This window comes from Rattus norvegicus, chromosome 2, assembly GCF_036323735.1.
Source record: "Rattus norvegicus strain BN/NHsdMcwi chromosome 2, GRCr8, whole genome shotgun sequence".
NCBI lineage: Eukaryota > Metazoa > Chordata > Mammalia > Rodentia > Muridae > Rattus > Rattus norvegicus.
This window is the reverse complement of record NC_086020.1, coordinates 72,645,964-72,666,199: the sequence shown is the minus strand read 5'-3', so window position 1 is coordinate 72,666,199 and position 20,236 is coordinate 72,645,964. Positions and strand designations below refer to the sequence as shown.

General features: G+C 36.3%; 1 protein-coding gene across 1 annotated transcript in view; it reads right to left on the bottom strand.

The window, feature by feature from the left end:
* The window catches only part of Cdh12 (cadherin 12), a 1,234,181-nt gene that overhangs the window by 769,840 nt on the left and 444,105 nt on the right, over positions 1–20,236 (bottom strand). The window lies entirely within an intron of this gene.

Here is a 20,236-nt window from a genome sequence, read left to right as displayed (position 1 = left end):
AATGTCCCCAAACATTGTAAGTGATCGGCTGTAGTAAGGTGTACTGAAGGTTTTGAACTGATGTAGCAGACAGAGTTCTGGGTAACAATGTACTGCTACTCTCAGAATAGTGAACTAAGTATTTAATATTAGATATTGATATTCAGAGAGAATTCTGAAAGTATAAAATATTGTTTCTTCATAATGTGTTGAAAATGACATAAATTACCATTAACCAATCATATGGACTGAACAAAAATCAACATACAAATTGGATCTCTATTAGTAAAATGGGAAGGCAAAAGAAAGGACTCCACATAATTCCAATAAAAATTATGATGAAATTCAAGAAGACCAAAGCTTGTATGCTTCAGTCCTTAGAAGGGGGAACAAAATACGGAGACAGAGTGTGGCGCAGAGACTGATGGAAAGGCCATCCAGGAGCTGCCTCACCTGGGGATCCATCCCATATACAGAAACCAAACCCAGTCACTATGGCAGATGCCAAGAAGTGTTTGCTGACCAGAGCCAGATATAGCTGTCTCCTGAGAGGCTCTGCCAGAGTCTGACAAACACAGAGGCAGATGATCGCAACCTAACTTTGGAGTGAGAACGGGGTCCTAATGAAAGTGGTAGAGAAAGGACTGAGGAGCTGAAGGAGTTTGCAACCCATAGGAAGAACAATATCAACCAGCCAGACGCCCCGGAGCTCCCAGGTACTTAACCACCAACCAAAGAGTACACATGGAGGGATCCATAACTCCAGCCACATATATAGTAGAGGATGGCCTTGTCCAGCATCAATGGGAGGATAGACCGTGGTCCTGTGAAGGCTCGATGCCCCAGTGTAGAGGAATGTCAGGGTGGGGTGGTGGGAGTGGGTGGGGGAGCACCCTCATAGAAGCAGGGGTAGGGAGGATAAGATAGGGGTTTTCCAGTGAAGAAACCAGGAAACGGGATAACATTTGAAATGTAAATAAATAAAATATCCAATAAAAACTATGATGCTAAATTTGAACAGGATGAATCTCTTAAAACATATTATGCTCAAAAAAGAGATAGACTATATTAAGTTTTATGCAACCAAATGTATGCATCCTAAGACTTCGCACAAGAAAAAAAAATAAAAGAAGGTCAAAGAGCAGCATGGTGCAAACAGCTTGAACGTGGCCATGCCAAGCCTTTGCATGAATCCAAGAGCAGGGAGAGAACAATGTTTGAAGTACAAGAAAAAGTTAGAACCGATTCGGATAAAAGATTCATATTCGGATACATATTCTTTAAAAAGCTTTTGATAATATTCCATTATTTTCCATTTGTGCACACAAAACAATGCCAATGTATAGTTTTATTGTAGTGTAGGTATCTGGAAATTCCTATTATGTGAATGTACTTCAAACTAAGTCATCATATCTTTGAAATACATGAAGAATAGTTTAGTCAGATTGAAAGTTTTTATAGTGTTGAGCTTTGTGAATTGGTCCATTATCATAAAATAACTAACTTTAATTATTAAAAAACATTGGTAAGGATAATAATAACCCTATTTTATAAATGACAAGCTGAGTTGCATTGAAAATTCTTTAGGTCAATCCATAAGAGTGGTATGCAAGCTTCATGTCCTGATGTATCTAGCATTTAAAAAGCTCTGCATGACATCCTGGTTAATTTCATCATGTTTAACCATAAATAACCATCAGGAAGGGTTATGAGTCAGAGAAATTTATTCTGGAGAAATTATTCTAAACTGTTGTAGTTGAACCTCATATTCCCTCTGAGGACAATTTTTAAAAATATATAAGCTGTTAGTGTTCAAATCTGTATAATTTATTGACTCATGTTATGAATATGAATCCTTATTTTTAACTTCTATACTTTCACTTAACAATTTTATTGCTGCATTTTCAAATTTCAGACAAGTCAACTTCAATTGATGATAGATATGTGATAATAGCCCAATCTCCTATACTAACTCCATGAAAAATATGAAAAGATGTGATAGTATAAGGTTTAATGACTTCAGGGATCACATACCTCAACTGTAAATTATTTATAAAAAGGAAGACTGAGTTTTATTAATGGAAAATATATTAATATTTTTGTCAATCATGCTACTTTATTTAAAACAAACAAATTTTCAGGGAAAAAGAAGAAAAAATTCAAATGAAATATTTTATGTGATTAAAACCACAACCATATCTTTTAATTTAATTATTTAAATATTTTTGCAAAGGACCCAAGTACAAAAATGAGTAATTACTAGCACTATAAAATGTTATATGTGTTCATGGGATAGTACAGGTCACAAATATCCGCTCTCTCAAATACTGATTATTTTTTTATATTTTATTTTAATTTTTTTAACCTACAGATTTTACCCCCCTCCTACTCCATTCTGACTGTTTCACATCCTGGACATCCTTCTCCCACCCTACCTCACTCCCTTTCTCCACAAGGTTGTCTTTATCTCCTGTACCCTACCCCATCAGACCTCCACAATCCCTAGGGCCTCCAGTCTCTTGAGGGTTAGGTGCATCTTCTCTGTTTTGACCCAAACCCAGCAGTTCTCTACTGTATACTTGTTGGGGGCCTCATATGAGCTGCTGTATGCTGCCTGGTTGGTCATCCAGTGGCTGAGAGATCTCCGGGGTCCCAATCTATAGGTTGCTGATTTCTCTTATTGACTATGTCCTTTGGTTTACAGAAGCTTTCTAGTTTCATGAGTTCCTATTTATCACACCTTGATCTTAAAGCATGACCCATTATAGTTCTGCTTAGGAAATTTCCCCCAATAAATTCAAGTTTTTTTTTCCCACTTTCTATTCTATTAGATTTAGTGTGTCTGGCTGGTTTTATGTTGAAGTCCTTGATCCACTTGGAGTTGAGCTTTTTGCAAGATGACAAATATGGGTCTATTTTCATTTTTTTTACATATAGACAGCCACTTGGACCAGCACCATTTATTGAAGATACTTTCTTTTTTCCACTGTATCTTTGGTTTCTTTGTCAAATGTCAAGTGTGCATAAGTGTGTGGTTTTACTTATGGGTCTTCAATTCTATTTCATTGATTAGCCTGTCTGTCTCTGTACCAATGCCATATAGTTTCTAACTCTATTGCTCTGTAGTATAGTTTGAGGTCAGATATTGTGATTTCCCCAGTACTTCTTTTATTTTAAGGATGGGGAGGGGAACACCCTTACAGAAAAAGGGGAGGGGGTATGATAGGAGGCTTATCCCCGGGAAACCAGGAAACAGAATAACATTTGAAGTTTAAATAAAAAAAAAATCCTTTGTAAAAATATTCTGGGCTTTGACCTTTCCAGATGAATTTGAGAATTGGTCTTTCCATGTCTTTTAAGAATTGTGTTGGGATTTTGATGGGGATTGCATTGAATCTGTAAATTGCCTTTGGTGGAATGGCCATTTTTACTGTTACTTCTGCCAATCGGTGAGCATGGGAGATCTCTCCATTTTCCGAGACCTTCTTTGATTTCTTTCTTGAGAGAATTGAAGTTATTGTCATGCAGCTCTTTCACTCTTTTGGCTATAGTTACACCGAGATATTTTATATTATATGTGGCTATTGTGAAGGGAGTTGCTTCCCTATTTTTTCTCTGCCTGTTTATCATTTCTTTAAAGGTAGAAATTCTGGAAGAATTGTTGTGGTCACTTATTATACTATCATATCATTAGCAAATAGTGATACATTTATTTCTTCTATGCCAATTCCTATCCCCTTGATCTCTTTATGTTGTCTTATTGTTCTAGCTAGCAAGGGATTGAATAGATATGGGGAGAGTGGGCATCCTTGTCTTGTCCGGATTTTAGTGGAACAGTTTCAAGTGTCTCTACATTTACTTTGATATTGGCTGTTGGTTTCCAGTGAACTTCTCTTACTATGTTTAGGTATGGGCCTTGAACTCCTGATCTCTCCAACGCCTTTATCATGAAGGGATGTTGTATTATGTCAAATGCTTTTTCTGCATCTAAGGAGATGATCTGGTAACTTTTTGAGTTTGTTTATATAGTGGATTAGGTTAAAGGATTTTCATATATTGAACCAACCTTGTATCCGTGGGATGAAGCCTACTATATCTTGGTGAATGATGGTTTTTATGTATGTATTCTTGGATTCAGTTTGCAAGAATTTTATTATTTTTGCATAAATATTCGTAAACAGGATTGGTCTGAAGTTCTTTTTGGTTGTGCCCTTCTGGGTTTAGGTCTCAGAGTAATTGTGGTTTAATAAATGAGTTACCTAGTGTTCCTCCTATTTCTACTTTATGGAATTGTTTGAGGAATATTGGTATTAGGCCTTCTTTGTGGGTATGGTAGAATTTTGCACTAAATTCTGTCCCTGTACTTTTTTATGTTGGGAGATTTTTAATGAACTCTTCTATTTCCTTATGGAATATGAGCCTGTTTAGATAGTTTACCTTCTCTTGATTTAACTTTGGTAGGTGGTATCTGTCTAAAAAACCATCAATTTGATTTATATTTTCAACTTTTGCTGATTATAGGCTTTTGTAGAAGGGTCTGATGATTTTTTTAAATTAATGATGTTTTTGCATTTATCTGAAGATAAGGTATCTGGCATGTAGGTCGGTGGTACAAAATTTGTTTTAAAAATATAAAAGAATATATTTTTGTCTCTAGGAAAGAGGCATAAGGGTGGGAAGTAGAACTCACATTATTTCCATATGCACTGTTAACATGAAAAGTGACATACATAATACTTCTAGAAAATTCTTCCACTGAATTTTTGCATATGAATGTATGCATACAACCCTGCAAAATTATTGTCTGCAGAAAATTTTCTGATACAAGTTAATTAAATACTTAAGAGAAAAAGAGGTGGAGAGGAGGAGAGTAAGAGAGAAAGAAGAGGAGAAAAGAGAGTCACAGGGAAAGGAGAGAAATGAAAGGGAGACAGAGAGAGAGAAGAAGAGGAGAGGAGAGAGAAAGGAAAAGGAGAGACAGGGATAGGAGAGGGAGAAGAGAAAGAGACAAAGACAGAGAGAGGAAGAATAAAGTGACAGAGAGGAGAAGAGAAAGCAGGGAAAGAGGAGACAGACAGACACACACACACACAGACACAGACACACACACACACAGACACAGACACAGACACACACACACACACACACACACACACACACACACACACACACACCTGGTGCGGAAGAGAGATATTCAGTAGAGATTTTATTTTTATTTTTTATCTCGATCTCTTATTTATTTTTGCTTTTTCTTTATTTTTAACTCTTCTATTGGATATTTATGTATTGCAGTTCTCCCCTCTCCCAACTCCCCCCCACTTCTATGGGGATGTTCTCCCTTCCACTCACCCACTCTTCAATACCCAGGCATCCCTCTACACTAGGGAATGAGTCTTAACAGGACCAAAAGCTTCTTCTCTTATTAATGCAGGACAATGCCATCCTCTGCTACATATGCAGCTGAAGCCATGGGTCTCTCCATGTGTACTCTTTGGTTGGTGGTTTAGTTGCAGGGAGCTCTGGGGTGTCTGATATTGTTGTTCTTCCTATGGGGTTGCAAACCCTTCAGCTCCTTCAGTCCTTTCTCTAAGTCCATCATTGTGATCCCTGTGCTCTGTCCAATGGTTATCTGCTAGTATTGTCATCTATATCAGTAAGGCTCTAGTAGAGTTTCTCAGGAGACATCCATATCTGGCTCCTGTCACCAAGCACTTCTTGCATCAGCAATAGTGACTGGGTGTGGTGACTGCATATGGAATGAATCCCCAGGCAGGTCAGTCTCTGGATGGCCTTTCCTTCAGTACCTGATCCATTCTTTGTCCCTGTATTTTCTCCAGTGAGTATTTTTGTCCTTTCTAAGAAGGACTGAAGTATTCACATTTTGGTCTTCCTTCTTGAGCTTCATATGGTCTGTCAAGTATATCTTGAGTATTCTGAGCTTTCAAGAGATTGACAAACTATTGTACTCTGGGTCCCAGGTAAAAGCATTAAAAAATAGCTGTAGATATAAGTAGCCAGATTGCAAGTCTGACAAGCAGGTGACTAGCAGAAGCTGGATGCTCAGTTCATATTAATTTTAACTGTGCTGTTATTGTTTTCTAGCATCCTTACATAATACCCTAATGGCATTCCATATTGACCTGAGAGAATAGCTTACTTTATGAATATGTGGATGAGTCTAATTACTTCAAATCAAAAATCATAGTTCTTTAAGACTCTAAAATTTATATAAAACTAACCTTATACCATTTTCTTTCATGTAACATTTTGATTGAATTTGAGAGCAAAGCTATTTCACTCCACCTTTATGTATTAAAAATTTCTGAAGCTGATTTTTTTAAGCATTAACTGTCAGATCAATCAATATCCAACCTTCTCTTTGAAAAATGTACTAAAAATTAAAAGTATTTTACTTGAAAAATTACTTTATCTAATATTAATTTTATCTTTCTATTCTGCCAGTTTTCTTTTTTTCCCATTTATATCTATCCTCTATAACACCTCTAATTTCCATATCCTTTGCAGTATATCCTTATTTACTACTGACTTTCTTTTGTTTCTTTGCTTTGTTTTTGTTTTATTTCAGTGAATTTTCCATAGAGTCATCATGAATTTATTGGAACAGTGCAATAAGACCTTGTTGTGAAACGATGTATTATTTTAAGTTCAAAAACTTCATTACAGATACTCTATATCATACTCCATTTCACAATAAGCAAAAATTGCCTTATTTGAAAACTCTCATATTTTAAAAATCTTTGGTACTGAAGTTGTTTGGTTCTCTACAATAAATCACTTTGTCCAAAGCCATAGCATTTTTACACAAGAAATAAAAAGCATGCGATTAGTGTTGACTACGAAAGAATGACTGAGAATGATGGAAATGGACTGAGAAATTAATGCAGTGAAGCAGAGCAGTTAAAAGTTTGCTATTTTTTTAAGCAAGATTAGTTTTCCATTTCCTTTGTTATATGGTTTCAAGAGTGTTTACTACTTGAGGAAATACTTGTAGAACTGGTAATTATAGTGAGGGGGTGGTTTTCTGCTAAATCTGTTTGTTAGAAGTAATCACCCACTGGAGTGTACACTTTGCATGCTCTAGAAACTGTAGCTATTTGAAGCATTTAAATCAGTAATGCCTGCCAGAAATGATGAGGACATCTTGAACCCCAAAGGATTTCTTGGGCAATCAGGTACATGCAAGAATCTGAGAGAGAGAGAGAGAGAGAGAGAGAGAGAGAGAGAGAGAGAGAGAGAGAGAGAGAGATTAAAGATCAGTGATCTATCTTTTGAAAAGTGAAGAAAAAGTAGCTATCTCCTTCACAGATAGGAGAATAAATACAAACTCGCAAGTATCAGAGTCTGGGAAATCTCACTTGAATGCTTTGTAGAATTAAGAAGAAAAAACACTGGAATTGTTTTACTTATCCAGTGTTTTGAAGCTACCATTTTATAATTTCCTCCTTTGTGTCTTCTCCCTGATTACTTTGTTGAAAATCAGGTACAAATCTACATCCACCTTTCTTATTTCTCCTGCAACATGCTGCTCTCAACTGATAAACTGCCACAAACTGTTACCTAGTCATTGGATCTCTTCCCTGGAACAAAGGGCTATTCTAAGGCTGAACTTGCACTAACCTGCATTGTGCATTGTGCAGCAAGATACCATGGTAGAACCTCAAATGACTTCAGTTTGTTCTCATTTGCCGAGATTCTAAAATTAGAAATGATGCCCTTATTATGGTTGGAAAGTCCCTCCTGTCAAATTGCCTGCAAGTTTACCATTCCTCGGAGGTTCCTTCCCAGTGTGTTGGTGATGTTCTTTTACATTAAAGACAGTCAAATTTAGATATTCATCAGACAGATAAAGGTTTGACCTATTCATGTTAACAGACAAAAACATTTTAAATTGAAATGGATTTCTATGCCTGAAATGTTCTTGAGAAGAAAGGAAATATGGACTATTTCTATATTTATACAGTATAAAATTTCTCAGTTGTTTTAACTTTTGTAAACTATTAACTATACTTATCTGTATTTCTTTATAATTATCTTCATTTAAAACGTAAAATAATGATGAGTAATATAGTATTCCAAAATATGAAAACATTTAAATTATATATTACTAGTTACATAGACAGTCATTATTGCCAATAAGCACATTTTACAATATTTAAAATGCTTTATCAATGTACACATGTATAAATAAACCAATCTTGGTTTCACAGAGCTCTGTGTATTTCATGGTAGATTTGATTCACTGTGTAACTAAAGCAGACTCTGAACTGATTCTTTTGTCTCTGTCTCCTAGTTGCTGAGATAGGAGGTCTCTACCACCACACAAAAGCAACAAAGTAACCAATAAACCATCGATGACTCCTGACCATCTCAGCTGGATTGATGGATTTCCTAATCTATTGACTAAGCAAGTCTTAGGAACAAATATACTGATATGTTTTTGGAAAGTTCTATGTTCAATAGTTTCCCTTTAGTTACTGTGAATTATGGAAGGACAAGCACAATGAGAAGTACAAAGCCTCCTCTGTACCAGTAAAAGTGGCAATTCTATGCAGTACCGGAGAAATCATTCCGGCAATTACAATATTCTGGGCCAACTACACCTGAACTTGGAGCCCTGGCATATGCTTGACACACGCAGTGCATATGTGCATCACTCCAGTTGCATCTGGAAGACATTCCCTTGGAGTCAATCATCACCTCTGCTCTTACACTTTTTCTACATTCTGCTCTTCATAGATCCCTGAGGCTTGGCAGTGGGTAGTGTATACTAAAGATGTCCCTTTTAGAACTGAGGCTCCAGAGGCACTCATTCTCTGAACACTCTCTAGTTGTGGACCTTCATGGTTATTTTTAACAGCTATTGCAAGAAGCTTAAAGGGCCTGCATTTTTCCCCTGTGGTTTCTTGGTTTAATTTCCCCCTCAATATTTTTGTTTTGTTTTGTTTTGTTTTGATATTCATTTTGCTTTGGGAGAGAGAGAAAGAGAGAGAGAGAAAGAGAGAGAGAATTTGAGTGATAGATTCTGGGAGTAATTAGGAAGGGGAAAGCATACTCAAACTTTATTGCAAAAAGGATATTTAAGTAAAATAAATTTGAAAACATGGTCTCAATCACATGGGCACTGGGAAAAAATTCCTGAATAAAACACCAATGCTTATGCTCTAAGATAAAGAATTGACAAATGGGACTTCATAAAACTGCAAAGCTTCTGTAAGGCAAAGAACACTTTCAATAAGACAGAAAGGCAACCAACAGATTGGGGAACTAACTTTACCAATCCTACATCCGGTAGAAGGCTAAAATCCAAAACATATGAAAACTCAAGAAGTTAGACTCCAGAGAGACAAATAACCTTATTAAAAATGGGGTACAGAGCTAAACAAAAAATTCCCAGCTGAGGAATATTAAATGGCTGTGAAGTACCTAAAGAAATATTCAACATCCTTAGTCATCAGGGAAATACAAATCAAAACAACACTGAGATTCCAAACCACACCAGTCACAGTGGCTAAGATCAAAAACTCAAATGACAACAGATTCTGGCGAGGATGTGGAGAAAGAGGAAAACTCCTCCATTGTTGGTGGGATTGCAAACTGTTACAATCACTCTGGAAATCAGTTTGGAGGTTCCTCAGAAAACTGGACATTGCACTACCTGAGGACCCAGCTATACCTCTCCTGGGCATATACCCAAAAGATGCTCCAAGGACACATGCTCCACTATGTTCATAGCAGCCTTATTTATAATAGCCAGGAGCTAGAAAGAACCCAGATGCCTTTCAACAAAGAATGGATACAGAAAATGTGGTACATCTACACAATGGAGTACTCCTCAACTATCAAAAACAATGACTTCATGAAATTCATAGGCAAATGAATTGAACTAGAAAATATCATCCTGAGTAAAGAAACCAAATCACAGAATGTCACACATGGTATGCACTCACTGATAAGTGGATATTGGCCAAAAAGTTTGAATTGCCCAAAATACAGTCTTCAGAACACATGAACCACAAGAAGGATGACCGAAGTTCAGATACTTCATTCCTTCTTAAAAGGGGGAACAAAAATATCCATAGGAGATGCAAAGTTTGGATATGGATGCAAAGTTTGGAGCAGAGACTGAAGGAATGGCCATTTCGGGCCTGCCCCACATGTGGCATATATATATCTCCACAAATCTAGATAAGATTGATAAAGCTAAGAAGTGAAGGCCGACAGGAACCTGATGTAGATCTCTCCTGAGAGACACAGCCAGAACATGTCAAATACAAAGGCAAATGCCAACAGTAAACCACTGATCTGAGAACAGGACCCCATTGGAGGAATTGGAGAAAGGACTGAAAGAGCTGAAGGGACTTGGGACCACATAAGAACAACAATGCCTACAGACCAGAGCTCCCAGGGACTAAATCACTACCCAAAGATTATACATGGACTGACCCATGGCTCAAACTGCATATGTAGCAGAGGATGGCCTTGTTGGGCACCAAAGGAAGGAGAAGCCCTTGGTCCTGCCAAGGTTGGACCACCAGTGTAGGGGCATGTTGGGGAGGGGAAGGGGTGTGGATTAGGAGGGGAAGACCTTTATAGAAGAAGGGGAAGTGGGTGATATAAGGGGCTTATGTCTGGGAAACTGGGAAGGGAAATAACATTAAGGAACACCCATTCAGAGCCTGCCCCACATGTGGCCTATACATATACAGCCACCCAATTAGACAAGATGGATGAAGCAAAGAAGTGCAGACCGACAGGAGCCGGATGTAGATCGCCCCTGAGAGACACAGCCAGAATACAGCAAATACAGAGGCGAATGACAGCAGCAAACCACTGAACTGAGAATAGGACCCCCGTTGAAGGAATCAGAGAAAGAACTGGAAGAGCTTGAAGGGGCTCGAGACCCCATATGTACAACAATGCTAAGCAACCAGAGCTTCCAGGGACTAAGCCACTACCTAAAGACTATACATGGACTGACCCTGGACTCTGACCTCATAGGTAGCAATGAATATCCTAGTAAGAGCACCAGTGGAAGGGGAAGCCCTGGGTCCTGCTAAGACTGAACCCCCAGTGAACTAGACTGTTGGGGGGAGGGCGGCAATGGGGGAAGGGTGGGGAGGGAAACACCCATAAGGAAGGGGAGGGGGGAGGGGGATGTTTGCCCGGATACCGGGAAAGGGAATAACACTCGAAATGTATATAAGAAATACTCAAGTTAATAATAAAAAAAAGAAATATAAATAAAACAATATCCAATTAAAGAAAAATAAAAAAATAAAATTAAAAAAGAAAACAGGGTTCTTAAATATTTTCTTTTCATATGCAGTTCCTGATATTCTCCTTATTTAGGACTGTTTCCTAGGTTTCAATAACATTAATATTCATCAATGATGCTATATTTCCAATGAAGAATAAAACTTGTTTATTTTCCTAATTATTTTATTGTTGATTATTTTATCTATTTACACCACAAATGTTTGCTCCTTCATGGTTCCTCCTTTCAGAATAATTTGATAACACCATGAAGTAAAACTTTAAAACACATGTAACTTTTCCAGTCTTTTACACATCTGTGGACATACTGAGTGTTGTAAGCACTTACTTTTCTCTATAATCCCATGGGATATTTGATTCTCTCTTCTCTTTTTCAAAATCTTATAAAAGTTAGTCAAAAATAAATAGAATCTTTTTCACTTATCATTTAGAAAATTTTAAACTAGACATAATGCTGATTATCTCATGTTATAGGTAAATATGAAAGCTAAAAATGCATACTTATAACTATAAGTTGTTACAAAGAGATATTTAAGAATCTATAACTATGAGAATAAATAATATCCTCATATGAAAAATCCTTTGAAAGATATAATATAGCTCTTAAAATCTTTACTAATTTTTCCAAATATTTCTATTCTAACTGAAATATATTCAAAGTAATGTTTTTGTTTATGTCTAAATTTTTATTTACTTTTAAGTAAAACATAGCATTAAAATATTCATTAATTGAACAATAATAATGTTGATAAAACTTTTGCATAGATTTTAGTGAACTCATTAGAACTATTATCAGAAATAATGCTTCATATTTTATTGCACAAGATTGTTTCTCCACCGACATTTATACATGTACATTACCAATGAAATCTAATTTAATATTATACTTTCATAGTTCGTTTATTATTGTTCAACCCTACTCTTTTACAATATTTCCTTAAGTATATATACTAATTCACAACCTTATAAGTACACAATTAGTTTAATTTAAAATGGTTATTATTTAAGGAATTCACAATATAATGAATGAAAGTACTTTTAGAAGGAGAGACAGCATTGGGATAGTGGATAGGAAGAGATGGAGAGGGAAAATAGAAGTTGGTTACTAGATTCACAGAGTCAATCAGAATGTTTAAATTTTGTATAAAACAGGGTGACAGTGCTTAGACTATTGTGTTCACTATTTCCAAGGCATTAAGAACGCATATTTGAATATTGTTGCCAAGAACAATTGATGAATCTATGAAGGATAGATCTGCAAATACCCTACTACAATATTACAGAAGGCAAGGACAAAGCAAACAATAAAGTGTATCTTATAAATAATATGTCTCATATTATACTAGAAGTAAAATAGTAATTTTTAAAAGTGAGATCAAATTGTAACACTGGAAAGTTATATATGCACATATTCATTATTTTCAGGAAATATTTGGATACTCAAGTATAAATGTGCTTGAAGTAAACTACAAATACACACAAAGAGAGCTCCCCCTGCCCAAATATGGAAGCTTAATTGAACTATGTATGTGAACAATATACTAACAACTCATGTTGCAAAAAGTTGAGTCCCTAAAGTTATTAGTGTTTGGACATCTTAGAATTTCTTGTATGCCAGGAGCTTCTTCTACATTTTCCTCTGTGAGTCAATGCTCTCCAAATTTTTCCTCAAATTCAGTCTCCCTTCTAGACATAATAGGTGGCTTTGCTGAAGATCATAAATGTCTTAAGCAAACCATATAAATGCATATGCCATCAACCTACATTCCAAACACTCTTGTCCACTCTTCTTAAGTAAGTCAATCACCAAACAAAGCCACATAAAGGTTCCCCTGTCTTATCGCATATCTGACAACCTGATAATGTTTTCTATTGCCATTTATTAAAGTCATTTGTCATCAATGGTTAGCCTTTTCCCAATCCCATTGTGCATCCTAAAGTTGTGTATTTTAAAACACAGAGATTAGCTTATTTTCATGATTCTTTTTCTCAGCCAAATTGTGCTACTCACCTCTCTATAAATCTACAAATTAAATAATATGAAAACAAACATATTTTCCTTTGTCTTTTTTCTTTCCTATGAAATGAGTACATCTATTGAACCATGTCTGAAAAAAATCTATGGCTGCCAGTTTCCAACTTATTAAAATTGTTGGACCTCTTAGAGGACAGTCATGCTAGGCTCCTGTCTGTAAGCATACCATAGCATTAGTAATAGTGTCAGGCCTTGGAGCTCCCTTTGGATGATCCCAAGTAGGGCTGGTCATTGGAAAACCTTTGCCTCTGTCTTTTCTTCATTTTTCTTTCTACGGTTCTTTCAGACAGGCACAAATCTGGGTCAGTATTTTTGACTGTAGGATGTCAACACCATCCCTACACTTGATGCCCTGTCTTTCTACTGGAGGTGGAATGTACCAGTTCCCTTTCTTCACTGTTTGCCATTTCATCTAAGGTCCCTCCTTTTGAGTCTTGAGAGTTTTTCACCTGAGTCTCTCTTATTTTCTAGAGGGTGGCCTCAGCTTCCACCCCACCCCCAAGGTTGCATATTTCCATTCATTCAACGAGCCCTCAGGGCTTCCCTCCTGTCTCTGCCCCCCATAACTCATCACTTTCCCCTTCTACCCTTGCTTTCCCCTTTCCCACCTAGATCCTTCTCTCACTCTGCCTCCTGAGTTTTGTAGGCAAATGGATGGAACTAGAAAATATCATACTGAGTGAGGTAACTCAGATCCAAATGGATATGCAATGGATGTACTCACTAATAAGCGGATGTTAGCCAAAAATAGTACAGAATACCCAGGATACAATCCACAGACCTCAATAAGGTTAACAAGTGAGGATGCTTTAATCCCACTTGAGAGAAAGAAGATTGTGTTGAATTTTTATCCCAGAATTTTGATGTGTTGTAAATTCTTTTCGTGTCTATAGCAGCTGTCAAACTTGGCAGTAACTTTGGTGTGAACATTTTTATGTATAAATGTCTTCACCTTCATTCTAAGTGAGACTTGGTTCCATTTTTCCTCACCTGTTCTGATGCATGCTCTCAACCCTGTCATTGTATTTTGGGTTTGTTCCAAGGCACTTGTCACAACTTTAACTGAATAACTCTTGGTTGTATTACTGACATCACTATGTACAATGTCAAAACAGGAGAACAGATAATGGATTACTTATTGCAACTGCTGCACATAACATAGTGTATCATGGGACTTGTAGCTATTATATAATGGAATGTGATTAAATAATTAATTTATTCCTGCTCAGAGAGGAAGCATCATTAGCTTAAAAATTAATAGTCTTCCCCTGGAACACAACTTTGGGCTATGGTATTATGTCCACTTTTAAATATGATTATCATTCAGCCATTTTTATTATCTGAGTTTAAATTCCAATTAAATTAGTATATTTAACAATTTGAGGCCATATTTGGGCTATATACATCTCCAGTTTTAAACTCTTATGTGTTCAGCAACTACTGTATTAGACTTTGTAAAAGTATTCTGAATTAACAACACAATTGAATGATGTGTTTCATGTGTAATATAGCATGATAAAATGAATCCAGCTGCATATATAGCAGAGGATGTCATTATCTGTCATTGATGGGAGGGGAGGCCCTTGGTCCTCTGGAGGCTGGATGCCCCAGTGTAGTGTGATGGCAGGGCAGTGAGGTGGGAGTAGGTAGGTGGGTGGGGTAGCACCCTCATAGAGGCAGGGGGAAAGGATATGGAATGGGAGAGTTGTGGACAGGAAACAAGGAAGTGGGATGACATTCAAATGTAAATAAATAAAATAACCAAAAAAGTCTAATATTTTAAATTATAAAAATAATCATATAACTTAGAATTCTTAATTACAGTTTTGACTTTGAAATGAGAAATGTCAAATTAAAGTTAGTAGAATTAATGTATAACAGAAACATAACAGTGTAGAAATGAGAAATCAGCAGTAGTATCTTCTTTCTCAGTGTTTGTGAGACACAATACAAGCTCAGTTTCTTTTGTGACTAACAATCTGTTTTAAAGAGTAAAGTGCTTCTTTCCAAGTGTGAAAAGGAACAATTGGATCACAAGTATGTCCACAAAGACATGGGATTACAGCACATGCATAAAGCTCCACAAAGAGTAGAGGGAAGTGAAGAAACATGGCTCTCTGGTCCTCATAGTCCAATCAGTTTGACTGTTTAGTTCAAGGGTCAGTCAGAGGCTCAGTCTCAAAGTTCATGTAGGAAAAAATAGCAAGAAGTACTCAATATCCACCTCACACACACACAGAGGCACCTCCCCTCCCCCAACACACACAGATACACACATTCACACAAGAGAGAGAGAGAGAGAGAGAGAGAGAGAGAGAGAGAGAGAGAGAGAGGGAGGGAGGGAGACAGAGAGAGAGAGAGAGAGAGAGAGAGAGAGAGAGAGAGAGAGAGAGAGATCTAGGTTCTTTTTGATTGGTTAGATCTAATTAAGACAAGTGCTTTGATATTAGCCAGTGTAATTTGGTTAGTTAGACCATTGAAAATAGGATAAATGAAGAGGTGGGTTACAAAAATGTGTGATGACTTCTGAAATTGGATTGAAATTTCAATAAATCAACAATATAATTGGGTTAATGTAAGCAATCATTTAAATGAATAAAATTAAAGCCAATTGTGCTTACAAAACAGAAATTAATGTTTATATTATTCAAAATTAAAACTGATAGCCTATATATAATGAAGAAAACCCATGAAAATTTTGTGGTTGTAGAAAGATCTCCCAAACTCATGTAAAAGTGATATTAATATTGTGAAAATAGTCAGCCTCCCCAAGGCAAGCCACAGAATCAATGCAATCTCTACCAAATCCCAAAAAATTCTTCACAGAACTTGAAAGGCAAATTTTAATGTCATATGGAAACATACATATGTATATGCACACACACACACACAAATACGCACACATTCATCCAAGGTTAGTAAAAAAATCCTGAAAATTAATTTCACAATTATCAACCAATAAAACAAAAACATAGGTATCATCATCTCTCTTCTCAAATTGTACAACAGAGTAATATTAGCAAACAACATAACATTGGTACAGAAAAAAGCACACTGATTGATGGAATTAACATTAAGACCCAGAAATAAGCAAACACATGTATGGACAAATGAAAAGGAGCCAGAAATACATCATGGAAAAAAGTATCAAGAACTAACATCAACAATAAATAAGTGGAGCCTCATGAGACTGAAACACCACCATTCATACAAAATAATAGACTATAGAATGGGAAAACATTTTTACTAACCAAACAGCTAATATAGGGCTAGTATCTATATATGTATAAAAATTTTTTAAATAAGACAACATCTGATTTCATATGAGGCTCACTCCACAAAATGGAACATGTGCCCTGCAGTATTTAAATAATCAAGAACCAAAAAAAAACAAGATAACCCAGGGTCCTAGAATGAAAAAAAAAAAAACAAAAAAGAAAAAAACAAAACAAATATTTCTTGTTTAGAACAAATGAATAAACAATAATTGTAGAGAAATATTAAATCCAAAGTCTTATAAATACATTAGTTTTCACTCAGAGATTAGAGTCTTACTCAACCACTATCAGAGAAGCGCCATCCTGAAATAGACAGGAAGAAATACCTCTAGAGACCCATAGCCAGATATTATGCTCAGATGTCATGGAATACACAGTATTCACGTGGTGTCTCCATCAAACCCCTCCTACCAGGAAGAGAACACCATGGAGGAGGAGGGGAAAGAATATAAGAGCCAGAAAGAATTGGGGACAGGATGAAAACAAGAATCTGTAAATTAATATGATAATAGTTCACATGAACTCACATGAAGTAGGAAGGCACACGGCCAGTGCAGGTCTGTACCAGCCCTCGTAGGATATATTATCACGCCGGTTTATTGGTTATATTGTGTGAGCATGCGCGTCCCTGATTCCTGTGCATTCTCTTGGACTTGTTCTTCGTCTTATTTCTTTTGCATAACTCTAACAGAGTTTTCGTTTTTACTTATTATTGGTTATGTTTTACCTTTTATTACTATGCCTTGGAAATCTTTTCTAATAAGAGACAGAAATATAGTGGATCTGGAGAGGAGGGGAGATAGGATGGAACTGGAAGGAATAGCAGGAGAGAAAAATGTAATTAGGATAATTGTTTGAGAAAAGAACACATTTTCAACAAAAGGAAAGATTAAAGAAACATCTTAGTTTATAAAAAGTAAATTCAGATAATTTACTAGATATGCAGAGATAATTTTTACTATTTCATTAGTGGTGAAAATTGACCCTAAACAGGCAATATTTACACAGTATTTACTTTTAAGACACAATTTATTTGTATTTAATATTAAGACACAATTTCGGGTGCATGAATCAGGTAATAAATGCAACAATTTATTTAATCTACAAGTGTGTTGGGAGGTTGCACTGACTATAAGAATACCCATGGAAGAGTTGAGAATTTTCTATTTTAAAATATTGAGTAGAATTAAAAATATACTCTGAATGTGCTGATGTCTTGTGATTGCTTCAGAAGAACAGTAAGTTTCTCTGTATCAAAGATTATATTCTGGTACTCATCTAAAACAAAGACAGATGTGGATTAGCATGGGAGTGTGGGTGAGGAGGATGTGCATAGTGTCTTGGGAGGGGGAAACATAGTCAGAATATACAGATTAAAAATATAGGTTTCTAGCTATAAATGAATAGTGGATTTCTCTAGAAGACCATGGCATTCATGTATTTTTTTTTTACATTTCACATTCCCAGCATTGAACTAACATAATTGATAATAATAAAACAGATCCATAATTATTTATATTTTTCTTATTATGATAATCCTTCCATTTGCCAACCCAGTATCATATAGCTAAGTTGCATGTCTGATAACTGCAGTCCTATGTTTACTCATAAACATCAAGGATAAGTTATTTAAAACATTAATATATTGGACGGCCTTTTCATGCTGTACGTAGTGTTATAAAGATCCATTTACATTATGGAGACATAATGTATGTGTAGTGGAGATGATCACAAATTTGAAATTTGAATTAAAATGAAAGATGACATACAAGTGATCTAAATGTGATGAGTACAGAAACAATATGCTAAAAACATTTGCATATTTCATAGTTACTATTCCTATAAAATTGAAGTTATGCTTTCATGCCTACTCTTTGATCTGGGTAAATGCTTACCTGTGCCTTAGCTTCTTGATGTTACCATTATAGTTCTTAAAGGCTCAGGAATCTCCTATCTGACAGTTGGGATATTTGTGACAGCAGCCCAAGGTCAGTTTCACTGAACGAAAACCCCACTTTAAGCACTACTGCTTTTTTTTGAAGGCCATAGGGGTCTTAAAATATTTAGTAACTTTTCCCATAAGCCTCTGATCCTGTGCCTATGACTGCCCAACACACTCATTTAATACCCATCCTTGCATGATTGTGCCTAACTTCAATGTTTTTATTGACCTCTCATTAATGCAATTATGATTCTGCCAAATCAACTTAGGTGAGACAGGACAGTCTCGACTAATGCAGATTCTAGATTAGTGGGAAATTGGAAGTTCTTATTTGTCATGCCAGGTAAAATATTCACAGTTTTGTGATTTAGTCAGTAGATGCTTTTTGGGTAGTTACACATCAGTCTGTTCTAAAAATGCATTAGAAATATATACATTTCATTTGTGTGTGTGTGTTAGCAAACTACAAGTAGGCCCATCTTTCTGAACAAGTACAGGATGGATTGGGCTGATTCATAAAATCCTTGGCCATTTGTCTTTTGATGCTGTTGTTGTTATCGTTGTTGTTTTGTTTGTTTTCTCCTTGCAATACCGAAAGAACAAAATCACACAAGGGAGTCCCATAGTCATTGTGTGACTATTTTGCCTGCGACAGAAAATTCTTGTAAATACATGTGGATATGGGCACATTTACTTTATTATTACAATTTTGCTTTCAAAGTGAGAGAAATATTTATCTCAAAGCATATTCCTAAATATAGCTTGTATGAAACTTCATATAGAATGCTTATTGCTAAAAATGATACTTATTTGGTAGTACGCAAGAACCATTTTAATATACACAATGGCATTTTCTAGATAAGCCTTTGAAATGTAATTTTATTATATCATTTTCAATCTTTAAATACATGTTTTATTCCACTAAACTAAAAGTGAAGTTTATTTTTGAGGTTTTCCACTCAAACATTTGGAGTGAATAGAAGCTAGAGAGATCCCTGACAGACAAGCAGTGAAGATGGCTACAGAGAGTTGGCAAACTTCTAGCTTCTCCCTCGCTCTCTTGAACAAAGGCAAAGACTGAGATTTTCTGATTTGTTTGACATGATGAAGGTCATTCTTCAACATGTTTACTGGAAGCTGTGGGACTATCAATTTCCTTTTCATTATTTAAGGTGACCAACCAAAAACTAGGAGAGGTGAACCAGTCTAGGGCACCAAACCCAGTTTTTTTTCTTCATTTTTTCCCATCTTTATTAACTTGAGTATTTCTTATTTACATTTCGATTGTTATTTCCCTTCCTGGTTTCCCGGGCAACTTCCCCTAGCCCCTTCCCCCCTCTTCTACATGGCCTTCCCTCCCCATCCTCACCCCATTACCACCATCCCTCCAACAATCACGTTCACTGGGGGTTCAGTCTTGACAGGACCAAGGGCTCCCCCTTCCACTGGTGCTCTTACTAGGATATTCATTGCTACCTATGAGGTCAGAGTCCAGGGTCAGTCCACGTATAGTCTTTGGGTAGGGACTTAGTCCCTGGAAGCTCTGGTTTGTTGACATTGTTGTTCATATGGGGTCTCAAGCCCCTTCAAGCTCTTCCAGTCCTTTCTCTGATTCCTTCAACGGGGGTCCAGGTCTCAGTTCAGTGGTTTGCTGCTGGCATTCGCCTCTGTATTTGCTGTATTCTGGCTGTGTCTCTCAGGAGAGAT